The 17,069-nt window shown below is 35.8% G+C and overlaps 2 long non-coding RNA genes across 2 annotated transcripts; both read left to right on the top strand.

Annotated features, from left to right (window-relative positions):
- The first annotated feature begins 7,829 nt into the window (after window positions 1–7,829).
- Window positions 7,830–9,041, top strand: LOC139189146 (uncharacterized). Its single transcript, XR_011572719.1, has 2 exons — window positions 7,830–7,963; window positions 8,805–9,041. It is a non-coding gene; the product is annotated as an uncharacterized lncRNA (long non-coding RNA).
- A 4,680-nt stretch (window positions 9,042–13,721) lies between these two features.
- On the top strand, window positions 13,722–15,973 carry LOC114819226 (uncharacterized). The gene is made up of 4 exons (XR_011572716.1): window positions 13,722–13,861; window positions 14,273–14,468; window positions 15,247–15,381; window positions 15,544–15,973. It is a non-coding gene; the product is annotated as an uncharacterized lncRNA (long non-coding RNA).
- The last annotated feature ends 1,096 nt before the right edge of the window (window positions 15,974–17,069 follow it).

The raw sequence follows: 17,069 nt of genomic DNA, 5'->3' as shown, positions 1-17,069 counted from the left end.
CTGTGGTACTCTTTTCTAAGTTTGGAGTTTTTCCCACTGGGTTTTCTCCGATCAAGATTTTAACGAGGCCACTTAAACCTGAACTTTTGTAATTCCTCCCTATGATGGATGTTCACCGTTTTCCTATCCCAGTTTATTTTATTTTAGCAATTTGCGACTTGTAAGCGAGTAGTGCATTTAATTTAATGTGTCGAGAATTAGGCAATTAACAAGGAAATGGAAAGGCAAGGGGCTTATTGTTCAAGTGGGTAAAAGAATGTTTTTACTCTTGTACCTCAGGTTTTATCGTCGAATACCCCTTCCGCATTGTTGCTTGTATAAGAAATAATAATAGTAGTAAATAGATCATTCTCTTGCTTCCACATCTTTCCCGAATTACCTCCCTGCTAATGACTTGCGGAATTGGGCGAGAATGGATCATAAAGTTGTCCTCCTCCTCCAAGATCAGATGCCGACTTTCCCGTGGCAAAATTGAGCGAGTAGTCAGCATCCGTATAACCTTCAATACTAAAATAACCATTCTTCTTAAATAAAATCCTTTTCCCCGGACTTCCTTTCAAATAACTCAATATTCTTAAAAATGCGTTCATGTGTTGTTCTCCTGGATCATGCATGTATTGACTAACGACACTCAAGGCATGAGCAAGGTCTGGTCTAGTATATATATGCCAAATACATTAATCTTCCCACTAACCGTTGATACCTTCCTTTATCTACCAGTACTTGGTTTAGATCAATGCTTAGCTTCATTCCTTTTGCCAACGGAGTAGTCACGGGTTTGCATGCTGACATGCCAGTTTCTTATAACAAGTCAAGAATATACTTTATCTGTGACAGGAAGATTCATGACTTGCTACTTGATACCTCAATCTCAAGAAAATATTTCAGATACCCAAGATCCTTCATCTCAAATTTTGTACTCAAATATTTCTTCAAGGCTACACTCTCATCCAGATCATTACCGGTAACTACCATGTCATCCACATATACAATGAGTGTTGTAAGCTTTCCATTCCAACATTTCAAGAATAGTGTGTGATCACAGTTACTTTGCTTATATCCAAATGCTCTCATAGACTTGGTAAATCTATCGAACCATGCTCTTAGGGAGTACTTTAACCCATACAATGATTTTCGAAGCTTGCACACCTTTTGTCTATGCATATCTGGAACGTTACTCCCTGGTGGGAGTTCCATGTAAATCTCTTATGTCAAATCCCTATGCAAGAAGGCATTCTTCACATCGAACTACTGTAACAGCCAATTAAGATTTGCAACCAAGGACAACAAAACACGAACTGTATTGATCTTGGTCATAGGGGCAAATGTATTTGTCTAGTCAATTCCATATTTTTTTTAGTGCATCCTTTTGCTACTAGTCTTGCCTTGAAGCGATCCACCATCCCATCAGCTTTGTACTTCATCGTATAAACCCATTTGCATCCCACAGGTTTCTTGCCAGCTGGCAAGTCTATGATCTCCCATGTAGCATTCTTCTTCAAATACTTCAACTCTTCATTCATTGATGCTTTCTAACGTGGATCAGTTAAAGCCTCTTGCACATTGTTAGGAATAGATACAATAGATAATTGATGCACAAATGACTTATTTGATTCTGACAGGTGACTGATAGACATATAATTACTTGACGGGTATAACACATTAGACTCATGGTTAGGCTTACTCATCGGATACCTAGTTTTGCATTTAGGGTCGGCTTCATAAGTAAGTTTAGGAACACCTCGGTTGACGCGATCAGGGAGACGACATGGTGGTGGTGCATCAGGGATCGAAAATGATTGATTATGGTTATTGGGACTCAAGATCGACTGTGAGGTAGCTGGTGACACATGACTGTCCGGTGGTGAGGAAACTGATTGTGAGCTATCAGGTAGTGAGTTATCTGGCAATGTCGAGTCGTCCCTTTCAAAGTTTTCAACATTGTTTCCATGTGAATGATCACCATTTGTCTCCAAGAAATTACCACTTAGTTCCAAGTCATTCACATTGATAAGGTATGTTCCCGATGTTCGAGGGACATCGGGATGACCACATGCTGACCAACACCCGAGGGTGATACAAGCCATTTAATGAATGCACATGCAGAGAATAATATAATAATATTCAAACTTTAATAAAATGATAGTGATAATGCATGACATGTTCAGAGCATACATCTAATTCAGAATACAAGCGAAATGTGCTATTACAATGATGTCAAAACAGAGAGGATCACACGATGTCACTAGTTGGGGAATGCCTCGTAGCTCGGATCATATGCCTCGTTCTTATGTCTTGAGGGGATGCAAAACAAATATAAGTGGACCAAGTTGATATATATATAATTGAAACAATTATTCATCAACGTACTAACCCCTAAAGTTTCATGAAAACTCAATAGTATAATATGTATTAGGTTTTTCCGAAAACCCTAGCATGCCATAAAACGTTTCATAAAACGTATATCGTATATAATGTGCTAAATAGTGGTATCATAATCGACCAAAGCCACTACATCACCTGACCCGTAGGCCAAATATATGAATATCTTATGACCCGTAGGCCAAATAAATATCTTCTGTCCCATAGACCACTACATCACCCAACCGAAGCCAATATATGTATCATCACCCATAGGCAGAACAATGACCACTAGATAAGCACAAAACCATTGAATATAGTCTTTCCAACATAAGTACATATATATATCAAAGCATCTTCATAGTATATAGTCATCCATCATATATACTATAGAGAACATAAATTTGATAAAGTATGGTATTCCAAAATATTCTCAGTAAAGCATGATAATCATAAAGTATAAATCTAATTTACTCATAACACGTTTCATAAAATGTAACCATTAAATCATGATTTTCATGTATGCATTTTTACTATTAAAACATGCATTTTAGAAGGGGTTCACTTACAGATACTTCGTCTTTGAAGAGCCGTGCGAAATAGGAATGATGGAAATGCCGCTAATAAACACACCTAAGCACATAAAGGGTCCAATTTATAAAACTCAATCATAATGATTGAATTTCGAAAAAAGAACATTATAAACGGATTCAAGATGTCGAAACACGTAAAGGGAGACCTAGGGTACCCCCACGTGCTGCCATAGATCGCCAGAAAATTGGCTGAAAAAGTCACCGGTGTCATCATGGACGGCAGATTGTGTGCTCCACGTGTTGGCACTGGCTTGGCCTCACGTGGGCCCATGCGCAGGCCCACGCGCGGCCAGGGTTCTGGGTTGGACCGGGTTTAGGCTTAGGCCTAAAGGGTTTCTATGCTTGGATTCCTTGGGCCGAAGGCCCAAGCTTGCATAACCCAAAGGCCTGGGGTCACTTGGGTTTTGGGCTGGGCTATGAAAGGGATTTGGGCTTGGTTTCAATGAGCCGCAAGCCCAATGGTTTGGGTTCAAAGGGCTTTTGGGTTTGGGTTCTAAAGGTTTAATTGGGGTTTTGGGCTGGGCCTTAGGGTTTTGGGCTAGTAGCCCGGCCCAAAAGAAATCTAGGTTCAAGGGATTTTGGGCTTTCGGGTTTGGGTCGTTTGACTAGGTTTCGACAGAAAAGAAGGTTGAAGCTTCCTAAGCTTTGTTTAACTCCGGTACTCAACCTTAGGGTACGATCTAAGTACCAAAATGAAGTGCAAGATGAGAGGAAGAGTTTCATACCAAATACACGTCGTGAGGTGGCCTGAGTCAGCCAGATTTTGGCTAGAAAGCCACAGGGCTCACTGGAGGAACTTTCTGGGTTTCTTGGGCTTCATAGAGGAAGGGAAGAGAGAGAGACTCACTTAGTGGTTTGTGGTGTCGTCGTCGCTGTCGATTTCTTCGTTTTTGGGCGTATATAGGCGTGTATGTAAATCAGGGAGAGGGATAGAGAGTTTGTGCTAGAGAGAGAGTGAGCTGAGAGAGAGCTCAAGGGAGAGAAGAGAGAAAAAGATGGGTGTGGGGGAGCTGCCACGTGGCAGCTAGAGAAAAGGGAAGAATTTGGAGAAAATCCAAAAAGGAATGGATTGGGTAAATGATAGAAGGCAAGCTGGTAATTTTATAAATTCGTGAATATAAAATTACATAGTTTGGGACGGGTTTCACAGACATCATTATTTTCGTGTGAATGATCACCACTTATTTCCAAGACATCACCACTTAAATCCAAATCATTCACACTATCTATATTTGGAATGGTATAATCAAGAGTTTGAACTTTTATCTGATTCTCCCCCTGAAGTGAAGACTCGAGATTGGAAAAGTGTATGTCATTCTCATGAAAGATAACATCCATAATGACAAACAATTTTTTCATTGGAGGGTGATAACAACGATACCCCTTTTGATTTGAGGCATACCCCACAAACACACACCGTAAGGCCGAGGTTCAAGCTTACTTCTTTGTTGTTTATGAAGATGAACGAAGGCCACACAGCCAAACACGTGAGGTGGAAGATTAGGAACTGTAGGAGCATCAATAAATGAAGAAAGAGTTTGGAGCAATGTCTGAAAGTTGACTAATTAATGTTCATATAATGTGATAGTATCATTAGCTAAGAGGCCACATAGAATGTCGGTACTGCATGGCACAAAAGCAGTGTAAAATCTACATGTTTAGGCAATATCATCACACTTGAGAATTGGAAATGCACAAACACTGACTGCACACACATTGCACACACTCACACACCGAAATTCATATTATGATCCAGAAGCTTTCAAACTATGCATCAAAAGCAAAAGCTAGATATAAGAAATGAAAATGAAAAAAAAAAACAGAATGAAAGCTAACATATGTCTTGGCCAACATTTTTGTAAGATATAGATACCAATCCATTGGACTCCAAACACCAAATAGTTACGAATTTAGCTAAAGAGTCTTAGCCACAAAAATCCTATTAATGAATCTCAAAATTATATATATATATATATATATATATATATATATATATATATATATATATATATATATATATATATATATATATATATATATATATATATATATATATGTACACACACACTAAATGAGTAACTTTTCAGTTAATTTCGTTTGTGTCATTTTCACTGTTCCTTCGCCAGTGTGTTTCCCTTTTTACCCTTATTTTGTTTCTGTGGACACTGTTTATTGTACATTGTACTTGCACTTTTACCCTTGCTTCTTTCTTTCATTCCACTTCTGCCTGAAGGAGGCTTCAGAAACTAGACTCTTCCAATTTTGTCCCTTCTTGGTTTTGTTTACTTCGTTTCTGCCACAACAGACATCTCTCTAAATTTTTTATATAATTTTGATTTTGCCTCTTCTCGACTCTCACTCTTCTGCTTCATTTTTGTCTCCCTAGGAAGGGAAAGATCTGGATGTACACGTGTGGATCATCTAGGAAGGAAAAGAGGTTAAAGGTACGCGTGTTGATCATCTGGGATGGAAGGGAGTCCCTCTCATTCCACTCTCTCTCAAAAATCTCAAAAGTAAAAAGGTACCCACATGGAAGAGACATCCTAATTATCCCTCTAATTTTTTTATACCATTTCCTCTCTGCCTGTGCCCACAATCAAATACACCACCTCTACCTCTCTCTCCGTGTGGGTCTCTCTTCTCATCCAAGGAAGATGCAAAAACTGTCAGTAGAGCTTCCAACACAGACTATTTCTCACTGTGAACCATCAAAGCATTCTGATTTGCAATTTGACAGCCTGCAACCATCAGATGAAGATTTAGATGAAGAAAAAGGTTGGAATTTGGACGGTTGTTTAATCTGATTGGGTTTTTTTTTTTTTAGGAAAATTGGTGTGCGAATTTGAGGGTTTTTGTGTACAACCTTGCAAACCCCTTCTGATTAAGGTCTCTGAATGTTTTTTCTTTCAAATCTTTTCTTCTTTTTTTTTTTTTTGATGATTTGTGTGTGGCTGTTCCATCTAATTCGATTTTTCGTTTTAGGAAATCTTCCTCGATTGATGTAAAATTACGGAAAAATTAGGTTCTCATCCTTCATTTTTCAATTTTTGATCAAAGTCCTTAGGTATTACTAACATCATTAATTATTTCAATAATAAAATATTTTTTTTATTTCTAAATATATTCATTTAATGTTAAAAATATTACAATTAGTATATTTATATTTATGACTAAATTTTTTTATCATATATTTTTAGTTTTAGTTTGTACCCATTTTTTATTTGTAATTCTTTTTTAATTTGTACCAATTTTCTTTTCAGTTTTAATTTGTACCCATATATTAATTTCTTTTTGTGCCCATAGTTTTTAAAGTTTATTTGTATTTGTACCCATATTTTTTTTATATTTGTACTTTTTTTTTTGCTAAATGTACCCATGCTAATTATATGTACCCGTTCATGTAAAACTTTTTAATCTTAAAATGTACTCATTCTTAAATATTTCAATTTGTTATATGTAAAATGTACCCCTTTTTATATAAAATCTATTCAATTTTTTTCTAATTCATTTTTAAACTTATATGGGTACATTAATTCTTTTTTCTTTGATTTTAAAATGTATCCATGTCAAGTTTAATCGAAGAAATTTATTAATGTTATTAAGCCTAATATCTTTTTTTTTTTGTGATTTTGAAGAATGTACCCATGTTTTGATACAATAATTTTTTTGGTTAATTTTGATGAATGTACCCATGTTTATATATATACACACACAATAGTATATTTATATTTTAATATTTTTAATCCCACAAATTATGGTTTTTTATTTGAAATCTCATTTATATAAACAACTAAAATTTCTAATTTTTAATTTAAAAAATATAGTAACGTACGTAGAAATAAATTATCATATTAATTTCAGGGTCCTTGATAAAAAATTAAAAACCAACAAGGTTTTAATCAAAGTGTCACAGCCCGTCCCGAAATAAATTATCGAGGACATGAATTGACTATTTTACCCTCGGATATGAGCGTTGTGGTGTATTATATATGTAAGTATTGGTCCAAACTTGTATTTCCCTAATCTTTGGAACAAAAATTGGAATTTGGTTTTGTGGTTTTGGTTGGTGACCACGTGGACCACACACACACACACAAATTCCTTCTCTCTCTTCTCTCCCGTGCTCTCTCTCTCTTGGACCCTCTCTCTCTCCTTCCCTCACGTACGGACGAACACCATACTCGCACTTCAAGCATGGATTGACGTTAAGAAGGTAAGATTTGAACTCCTTGCTTGTCCCTGAGTTCATATATGTCATTTTTAGGACTTGAAACCGTGAAAAACCCGAGAAACCATAACCTCCGATTTGAGGTATTATTCATGCAAACGTAAAATCTCATGTTTTTGTGGATTTCAAGCTTATAGGTAGCTTAAGGAGGTCTTCACGAGTCTAGGAGTGGTTCATTGGATGATTTTGGACGTCGGAATAGCGAGAACGATGAGTTTTAAGTTTGGCCGGATTATCGAGGCTTTTTCCGGCGAGTTTCCGGCAAGTTCAAGGCTCAACTCAAGTACGGTTTGATTCGTCTTGGTGAGATCTTCAAAATGGTTCAAATTTCATTAAGTTTGGTGTTGAAATGAAGGAGAAATAAGGGTTAGAAGTTTTTCCAGAAACCGGCGAACAATCGCCGACGTCTGGTGACTCGTCGGGGAAGAAGGGGTATATTCCGTCAGTTTTGACAGAATATGCTAACGGCGTAAGGTGACGCTGTTAGTTTTAGACGGAATATTCTCTAACGCCGTTACTGCCACCGTTAGTGTGCCAGGCACGTGCTCTCGAGTGGGTGGTCGGAAATTTTTTCTAAAAATATGGGGATGTTCGTGGAGTTATGTAGATCACATTGGTATATTCAAACATCTCATTTGAGCATTGTATGAGAAGTTATTAGTTAGTTTTGTCTATGTACTTTAAATAACGTTTTTATAGTTAATTCGCATACAGGCGAGACTTATCCCGATGACGACCGCGTTCAAGGGCGACTCGAGGGCTACGATCCTTCGACATACCAGTGAGTGGGCTTTTGGTTTTCAATATATACTTATATACTTGATAATTTCCTAGAAAAATACGTTTAAATGAAGTATGCCTTGAATGCCATGCATATAAATTTATATTTGGTATATGAATTAGTACATGATGCATATATATAATTGTGGTGATGTGGACGCTCAGGTAAGCCCAGGTGAGTTATGAATTATGAATGTGAATAACGGTTGTGATTATTTGAGAAGTATTAAGCTCATAAACCTGCACCTAGGGTGTTAATGATTAGCCAGAGATATGGCACATGCCTGTTATTATTATGTCACCTCCCACACCATATGCTCACATTGGATCCAATTTAGGTGCACATTCTTGTCGTACAGACCTTTACTATCGTTCCGACTCGTAGGTGACTAGCGAATTATCGTCCAGCTAGCATGAGAGAGTATAATTGAGCATAATTATATTACACTTAATCTTGTCGTACAGATCCCTTTTTAGTGGTTCCGACTTATGTGCGGTGTAGTGCCGTATATGTCATAGTAGTGACTCCGGCTAGATTGACTAATGAGCTATGAATTCAGCCGTACAGACTTATGCAAGGGTTCCGGCTAATATGATACCTTCCATGAAATTATTCTCACCTGAATTACTTATTTCATTTTACGTTTTGGCATGGCATACTTATGAATATGATTATATGAGGCATGATTTGAATTGATATATATATATGCATATGCTTATATTCTAATTCTGGGAAAATTATACATGTTTTATGGCAAGGGATTAGAAATATTGAGAAATGAAATGGTTTTGTAAAACATTTGTTTTTGCCCACTCACATTTTTTGTTTTGCGTCCCTCCAGGTTTTAGGTAAGCTTGCTGTTGGTGGCTTTGATGACTTTGGCAATTCTAGCATATTAAAATAATTGTAGGACATCTTATGGTACTGTATAATTAGTACTTGTCCTACTGGACTGCACCTAAACTTTATATGCTCTGCTTAGGAGTATTTACTTTTGTATCTCACTTCTAACACCTCTAGTTTATTAGTGCACTTTAGTAACTTTGGTTTTTATTTACTCGAATATTTCTTACCTTAATTGCTTCCGCACTGTGCACATATCTACGTCACTCTCATGTGACGACCAGCATACCTTGATCTCGGTCGGGGTGTGTCACAAAGAATATTCATAGCTAAGGACCGCATCCAAAGTCTTCCTAAAATTAAAGTCCTTTGTTTTTTCTCTCTAAAACTCTATTTTACCGTGTTGTTTCTGTTGCAGCTGGCGGTGTTTGCTTGGTTTTGTGCTCTGGTCTCAGAAATTGAAGTTTTTTTTTTTTTTGTGGTTTCGTGCTATCTTTAACTCCAAGTGGAAAGTCCAGGGAGCAAAAAATGGACAATCACAATTATTATTGGTATTTATATTTAATTTTTAACTCAGTTTAATTAATTAATTTTTTCACCAATTAATTTGAATTATGTGGTGAAATGATCATATATAATTAAGTTTATTAGTTTGCTATTTTTTTTGCGTGTGTTGTAGTAGGGGGATCGAATTTCAAGTATTTTTTAGGGTGTGTAAAAAGGTTGAGCGGAGGCACGAAAATTCCTTGGGTAAAGCTCCTCTACCCTTCTCCATCTTTTAAAACGAAGCCTTTAAGCACATAACTTCGTTTTTCCAAGTATTTGTTATGTGCTGTTGTCAAGAGTCATCAGTTTTTAGGTACACAAGTGATCGTATGGATTAGAATTTGATGAAATTACATTGATTGTACAACTGTTATTTCTTTAGTTACTGTTGATTGTACAATGTGATTCCGTTTTTACCCCTTTTTTGTTTCTTTGGTCTTTTCGCTCTTTAGTCTTCTGCTTGGTTTTTGTCTCTCTGAGAAGGGAATAATCTAGATGTACACGTGTGGGTCATCTAGGAAAGGAAAGGTAGAATATACACGTGTTCATTCATCTGGGGATGGGTGGGAGACTAGACAAGTTGGCTAATAAAGAAATTATTTGGTCTTTTTTTTTATCATCTACTTTTTCTCCATGTAGACAAAACACCCTACTTATTGGCACTATCTTGGGAATGTCTCCGCCTCATCTTCTTTTTCCCTTCGTCTTTCCTTGAGCCACTTTCCTCATGCCTGCTCTTCTCTCTCCTTGAGCCATTTTCTTCATATATGATCTTCTTCCCCACCTCCCCATTTTCTTTTCCTTTCTTACTTGACTTCTCTTTAAATGAAGCTTTCTTCTTCTTTCTTAATGATTGGCCATTGTCATTTGCAGCAGAATCATGTCCCCGCTGCAGGGGATCATCTTCATCATCTAACTGCCAATTGCCCAGTAATTCCCTCATTTCAAAAACAACCAAATCAAAGTTCAAATCAAAGTTGAAAAAATGAAGCATTCATTGGAACAAAGCAGTTGAAACAAGTTCAAAGAAGTTTAATAGCAAAAACCGGCGAAAAAATGTCTTGGAAAAAAAAAAACCAAAACATAAAACTGTTTCTGGAGAATAAAAAACATAACACTGTTTTTGAACAAAAAAAAAAACTCAGATATAGTGTTTGTTTTGTTTGTGCACAAACACTATATCTGGAAAGAAAAGAACCAAAATCCAGAAACAGTGACTTAAATTCTAGAAATAGTGACTTAAATTTTAGAAACAGTGACTTAGATTCCAGAAACAATGATTTGATTCCAGAAACAGTGACTTAAATTCCAGAAATAATGACTTAGATTTCAAAAACAGTGATTTAATTTCAGAAATAGTCTATGTTTTAATCTTTGACTGTTTCTTTTCTTTCATGCATCAATTGATTATATTTAAGAAATATGGTGTTTATTTTGCTTTGAATCCAAATATAGTGAATTTCTCTATTTCTTTTCTAGCTTACATTTAAGAAACAATGATTTAGATTCCATAAACAATGATTTAGATTCCATAAACAGTAACTTAGATTCCAGAAACAGTGTTACTTAAAATCCAGAAACAGTGACCCGTCATTATTATTGAATAGCATGCAGATTTCAAATTTATTTTCTAGAGAAACAAACGATGAACTCCACTGGCGATGAAAAATTGAAAAACGATACCTCGAATACACTATGAATAATAACGACAATCACATTTCAACGAAATAATACAAAATATAAATTAAATAACATGATGATCTATATTTTTGTTTCAAAGAAAAAGAAGAAGGTTTGCAAAACAACGATGAACTCCATTAACGACGAAAATCTGGAATCAACTTAAAAAAGTTAGGGATAAAATCGACAAATCATAATTTATTATAGTTGGACTATTTTTCGTTGGACTACTTTAATATGGGTCTTGTACTAATCATTAAACAAAACTTATAACATGGTTTTTTATTAAAACTAAAACTTTTCAAACCCTTTTCATTAGTTCTCTTATTTTTAAAAGCCAACAAATACTTTAAATAAACAATCAAATCTTTATGTATTGTGAGATGTAATAGTGGTGGTTGTTATCATTACAAAGTGATGAAAAAGAGAATGGTCAACAGTACACCCTGTTTTAGTGTAAATAATAAATAAATATAAATATGTATAATAATCTTGAATTGGAAAGCTGCACTTGTTTTTTCTATCCTTGTGAGATTTTTCTTCCGTTAAATCAGGCTTTTGTTGGGTGTGTGAGAATCAGTGTTCTAAAAAACGGCCTAGACGGCCGCCTAGGCGCTAGGCGGAGGGTGGCCGAGGCGTTTTATTGCAAAACGGTGGGAAAAAGCGGATGGGCTCTAGGCAGAGCTAGGCTTTTTTTTTCTTTTTTTTTCTTTTTTATTTTGAAATTGAAAAAAAAAAATCATATCTTTATTCTAACTTTCTAAGTTCCTGTTCCCTACATGCACCTATGTTTATACCTTGAAATTTTGTTAATTTTATAGAATAGGTGTGTATCAACTTAAATTCTTGGATGTTAAAGACAATTACTATATTTCCTTATTTTCCTCCTATTTTGCATTTTATGTGGTTTTAAATTGTGAACTTGTTGTACATGTGTCATCCTACAATACTCCTCACTATGGTTATATGGCATATATGCTTAATATGTTTTTAAAATTTTGGACTTGTTGGATACTCTTTTTTCATTTTATTGTTCTTGTATTATCTTATTCTTAGATTTCATACAAGTATAATTTTTTGTAAGTGTCAATATACACTTATTTACAAGAAATTAACTAAATCCGCCTAGGTGCTAGGCGCTAGCCCGCCGCCCGACTAGCGCCTAGCATTTTTTAGAACCTTGGTGAGAATGTGAAAAGTTTGCCTCTTTGTGTTATTTAAATGTTTTTACTTAGTAGGCTTATATCAAACAATATTAACAACTAGACATTTGTCGTATTAGTATCGTTAGTACCCACATAATGACTTTGGACATTTATTTTATTAGCAATGGACATACTATGGAATTGATTTTCTTTATAATATCCATATGGATAAGGACTTGTTCCTTTTATTAGCAATTATATGAAGTAGGCATATTATACAATACAAGTTATACATTCATTTAGTAAATATTGAGTTTATTTTTATCGAATAGTGTCATTTGATTCAGGTTTAATCTTCTTAATTGTTTGTATTTCGAAAATTGATTTCAATGGTCTTTTATGAATTTTTTTTTTTTTGCTTACATAATTATGTGCTGCTTTAGGGACACCTATTGCAGTGGGCACAACTTATGAGACTCAGAAGGAATGATGACTGCTCCTTCCTTTTCCAGATGATCCCGTGCTTAATGATCGTGAGTTTGAAAATCTTTGGCAATGATTTCAAAACAAAGAAATTTTTTGTTGTTAGTATTCCATCGACAGTTAATGAAGGTTTGTTGTAATTTTTTTTCCTCTGTTGGATGTGTTCTAATGCTATGTTTTCTATTGCACAATTGATGAATTGTTCTCTTATCTTTCAAACATAATCTTTCATACAATTTTCAATCCCGCAGCAGAGCACGGGTTGAAGTTTCTAGTTTTACCTAAACATTAAAATAGTAATGAAGCTCAAAATATTCCCTAATCACCGAAACCCACAGTACATGTCGTCTACCCAACAAAGATAAATTAAAAATAACAATTCAAGATCAATAAGAACTTTGTGAACTGCAACGATTAAAAGTGCTGGAAAAACACTAATCTAGATAAACAAAAGAAAGTGCACACATTAAAGAGCACCCAAAAGCGAAACACTTGCAAGGCTGTCAAACAAATTTTAGTTCAAAGGTTTGAACCCATTGATCTAACTGCAAACATACAAAGGATAGAAGAGAAAATGCAAGAGAAAATGCAGAAGAGAAAATCCAAAAATAAGAATGCCCCATGATTATATTTTGCATTTATACCAATTGCATATTTAAAATCCAAACATGAAAGCTTTAGAAAAATAAATAAAAATTTCATATAACTAAATAGGTTGTGAACATGCAATCAGGGCACATAATTATATACCTAAAAATGGTAAGGAACCAGCTTCTTCCTTCCAAAACCTGAGTTTCTGAAATTTCCGAAGAAAATAAATCCTTTAGCAATTCAGAAAAATTCGAAGACCAAATCTGATTAAATTCTGGTTAAATGAGCCAAATGAGCAAAAGTTTCCCATCATCTCCCACCAACTCCATATTAAGTGGAGGTTTGTCTGGCCAAAACAATTGTAATACCGTATCGGGTGGGCAAACGAGACTTGGACCTGCACCGTTGACTTCCCACTTCTCTCACAACTCCCACTCTCGGTCTGTCTCTCTCACCTCGATTATCTGTCTCTCGACTCGACTTGGACTCTGGACTCTCAGACCCAAATTCGCAGCGCAGAGCTCCGTTCGTCCGTCCAACCACCACCATCATATTTTCTCAACTCGAGCACTCCTGACCACTATCTGTGTTCCGAATCCTCAGTTTTAAGGTATTCAAGAATTAGGGATTTTGAGTTCTTGACCCCTGTTCCAAATATTGTTTTTGTTTTCATTTTGGTTGAATTTAGGGGAGAACGAATTTAATGATTAACTTGCTGCTGACCCATAAATTTACTGCTCTAACCCACGCGTAAATTTTCCTATGTATTATTTTCTTTGTTTGACCTTTTCTTTTCACGATTCTATTCACTCTTTCTAATGGCTCTCTCACTCGAGTTTAATACCCAAAACTCTATTTTTCTATATTTTTTTCTTCCTTTTTTCCTATCCCATTTTTTTTCTCGATTTGGTGTGATTCTTCAGCTCCAAGATTCTCGGGGGCCGTTAATATTTTTTCAGTTCCGTTGTCAAAGTTTCAATCAAGTTTTCGGGGGTTTAAGAAATATTTTTATTTTGTGAAGGAGTGACAATTTGAGATTTGGCGGGATATCCAGTTGGAGAAGCACTTGAGTAGGGGTTGGGAGAGGGAGAGGGAGGCGAATGCAAAGGTGGAAGAGTGGGAGATTGATTTGGCAAAGTTGGATATAAGACATGTTATTGCTCATGGAACCTATGGCACCGTGTATCGCGGTGCATACGATAGCCAAGATGTTGCAGGTACTTTGATTTCTCTGAAGGCTTCAATTCGTTTTTAATTCTTTTTCGTTGTTGCAGTTTTCGTGATGTGCAGGATTTGTTTGCATGCCTAAGTTTTCCATGTTTGAGACTTTAAAACATAGTTTAGTGGTCAATGGGTTTCACCAGAAATGGAACGGAATTGAGAAATTTTACAGTTTGTTGAGTTGGTGGACGCCTAGACGGTAAGCCATCATCTATAATTGTTTAGTATAGTATCAAGGGCTCGTTTGGGATTGTTGTATTGCAGAATTTGCTATAGTGACTGTGTATTAGATGGTTAATGAATCCATATATTGGGAATGGTTTTAGCATGCTGAACTCCGATTTCAAACTTTCATTGTTATTAGACTTAGGGGTTTACTTCATTGCACAAAAGAATACATGTGATTGTTTGCCTAAGTATAGATACAAATTTACAACTACATAAATTTTTTTGATTGAATGTAAGAAGGCGGTGTTATTTGATTGAATAATGAACTCCCAACTAGACTTGGCATTTGTGTCGTGTTTTCCGTGTTCGTGTCGTTTTCGTGTCATACCCGATATCTTAACGGGTCGTGTCGTGTAACACCCGTTAAAATAAACGGGTAAAATGACCCGATCCAAAATCGACCCGATAATATTAACGGGTAATATGACCCGACCCGTTACCCGTTAAGGAAAATATAATTTAAACCAATAAATAATTAAATAAAAAACATAATAGATTCCCCTTGCTGCAAATTGGATTAGAATTCTAACATCAAGGTTTTTGTAGTTCCTTGATGGCAAGCCATACGACAGGAAATGCGATGTCTATAGTTTTGGTTTTTGCTTGTGGGAAATCTATTGCTGCGACATGCCTTATCCTAATCTAAGTTTTGCTGATGTCTCATCTGCAGTAGTGCGACAGGTTGGTTTGTTGTTGCACATACTGCTTTAATTTCTTTATCAGATTTTACTGCATATTTGTTTTGAAGTAGTGGAACTGATGTAGCAAAACTTGTCTGTCTTTGGCTTTTAAGCAATGTTGATCACCAATTGGTAGTCCTAATATTTTATGCTTGGATGGCAGAATTTACGACCAGAAATTCCAAGATGTTGTCCAAGCACATTGGCTAGCGTCATGCGAAAATGTTGGGATGCAAACCCGGATAATCTTCCTGAAATGGAAGAGGTAGTGAAAATGTTGTATGCAATAGATACTAGCAAGGGAGGCGGCATGATACCCGAAGACCAGTCTACCGGCTGTTTCTGTTTCAGCACACCTCGCGGTCCATAACCTTCTTTGTTTCGTGTAATATGCTTTTATAGATTGTGCAGTGCATATTAAGACCGGTTACCATTTCAGTGTTAGACTGCAGACAGCAGGCAGTCTTTGAATTATCAGTCACATCTCTGAATAATGCACCAACAGCATTTTTGAAAACCCATTTTGCTTGTGGCTCCTTCATTCTTATTGTAAATTAGTTTGGAAATCAAGTTTTTACTGCAATTGTGCTTTATTGATTTGTTGCAACCCTAAAGAAAAATGTCTTGTAGTTTTATTATGTTATTTTTACTGTCATGGTTTGGTAATATCTTGATGAGGCAGTTATTCTGTAAGCAAGACATTTATTCTTTATTAAATAACAGAATGTCGATATGGTGTAAATAAGATGTCGATCACAATTGTGAAATCCCATTCCTAGATTTCACTGTTATAATCTACGTATTTGTATTATTGAGATTTTATATTATTTTTCGAGAATTTATATTAATTTATTTGAATTTAAATTTCAATTAAACTAGTTACGAAGTTTGAAGTTTGGAAATTAATTATTTAAAATCCGTAGACCTTTGGAGGTCACAATTTATATTTTCAAATATATCTCGAAACCACGAATGCATAGGCGAAAGCCGTTTGCGAGTCCGGATTATAACGGTATAGTTACAGACGTTTGGAATTGTGTTACTAAACTATAGATTTTAGAAATTATTTAAACTCTCACTTTGAGGGAAAAAGCCCAAGAAGGTATGTGCTTTTGTGGCCAATCAGAAGTAAGGTTGAAGGGAGGACCAATCAAATTAAAAAGGGGGAAGGTTTCTTCCAAAAAAAAAAAAGGGGCTGCTGCTGCTAACCTGTTTTGGGGCAAATTAGACCCGTTAACCTACAAACTTGACCCGCTTGTATCTCCTTCATCCGAGCTCCATTTTGGGTGATCTTGGTGTCCATGGAAAGCTCTTGACGAGCCCTACATATTTATAGTGTTAGATTTTCCATTTTTCTTATCCATTTTTCCAGTTTGAGACAGCAAAGTTCTGTGGGTTTCCGGCGATTTTGTCATTTTTTCGGTGATTCCGGCAACTATTTCCTTCGAGTGAGGTATGAAACTTCATCTACTCTTCATAATATTCAAGTTGATATGCTTGGTTCGTGCTTTTGTATTCATTTTAGAGATGGGTGTTTAGAACCCTAGAAATCCAGTTTTCTCCGGTGAATTTGGATGGTTTCCGGTTAGAATTTATCGTCGGTCTAGTTGTGAAAAGTATTTCCCTTGTTGAGCTCTAGCTACCATGTAAATTTGAGCTCATTTAGTTAATGTTGAAAATTCGGGGTTT

Source organism: Malus domestica, chromosome 11 (assembly GCF_042453785.1).
Source record: "Malus domestica chromosome 11, GDT2T_hap1".
NCBI lineage: Eukaryota > Viridiplantae > Streptophyta > Magnoliopsida > Rosales > Rosaceae > Malus > Malus domestica.
Note: the sequence above shows the minus strand (reverse complement) of the source record. Positions and strands in the feature narration are given on the sequence as shown.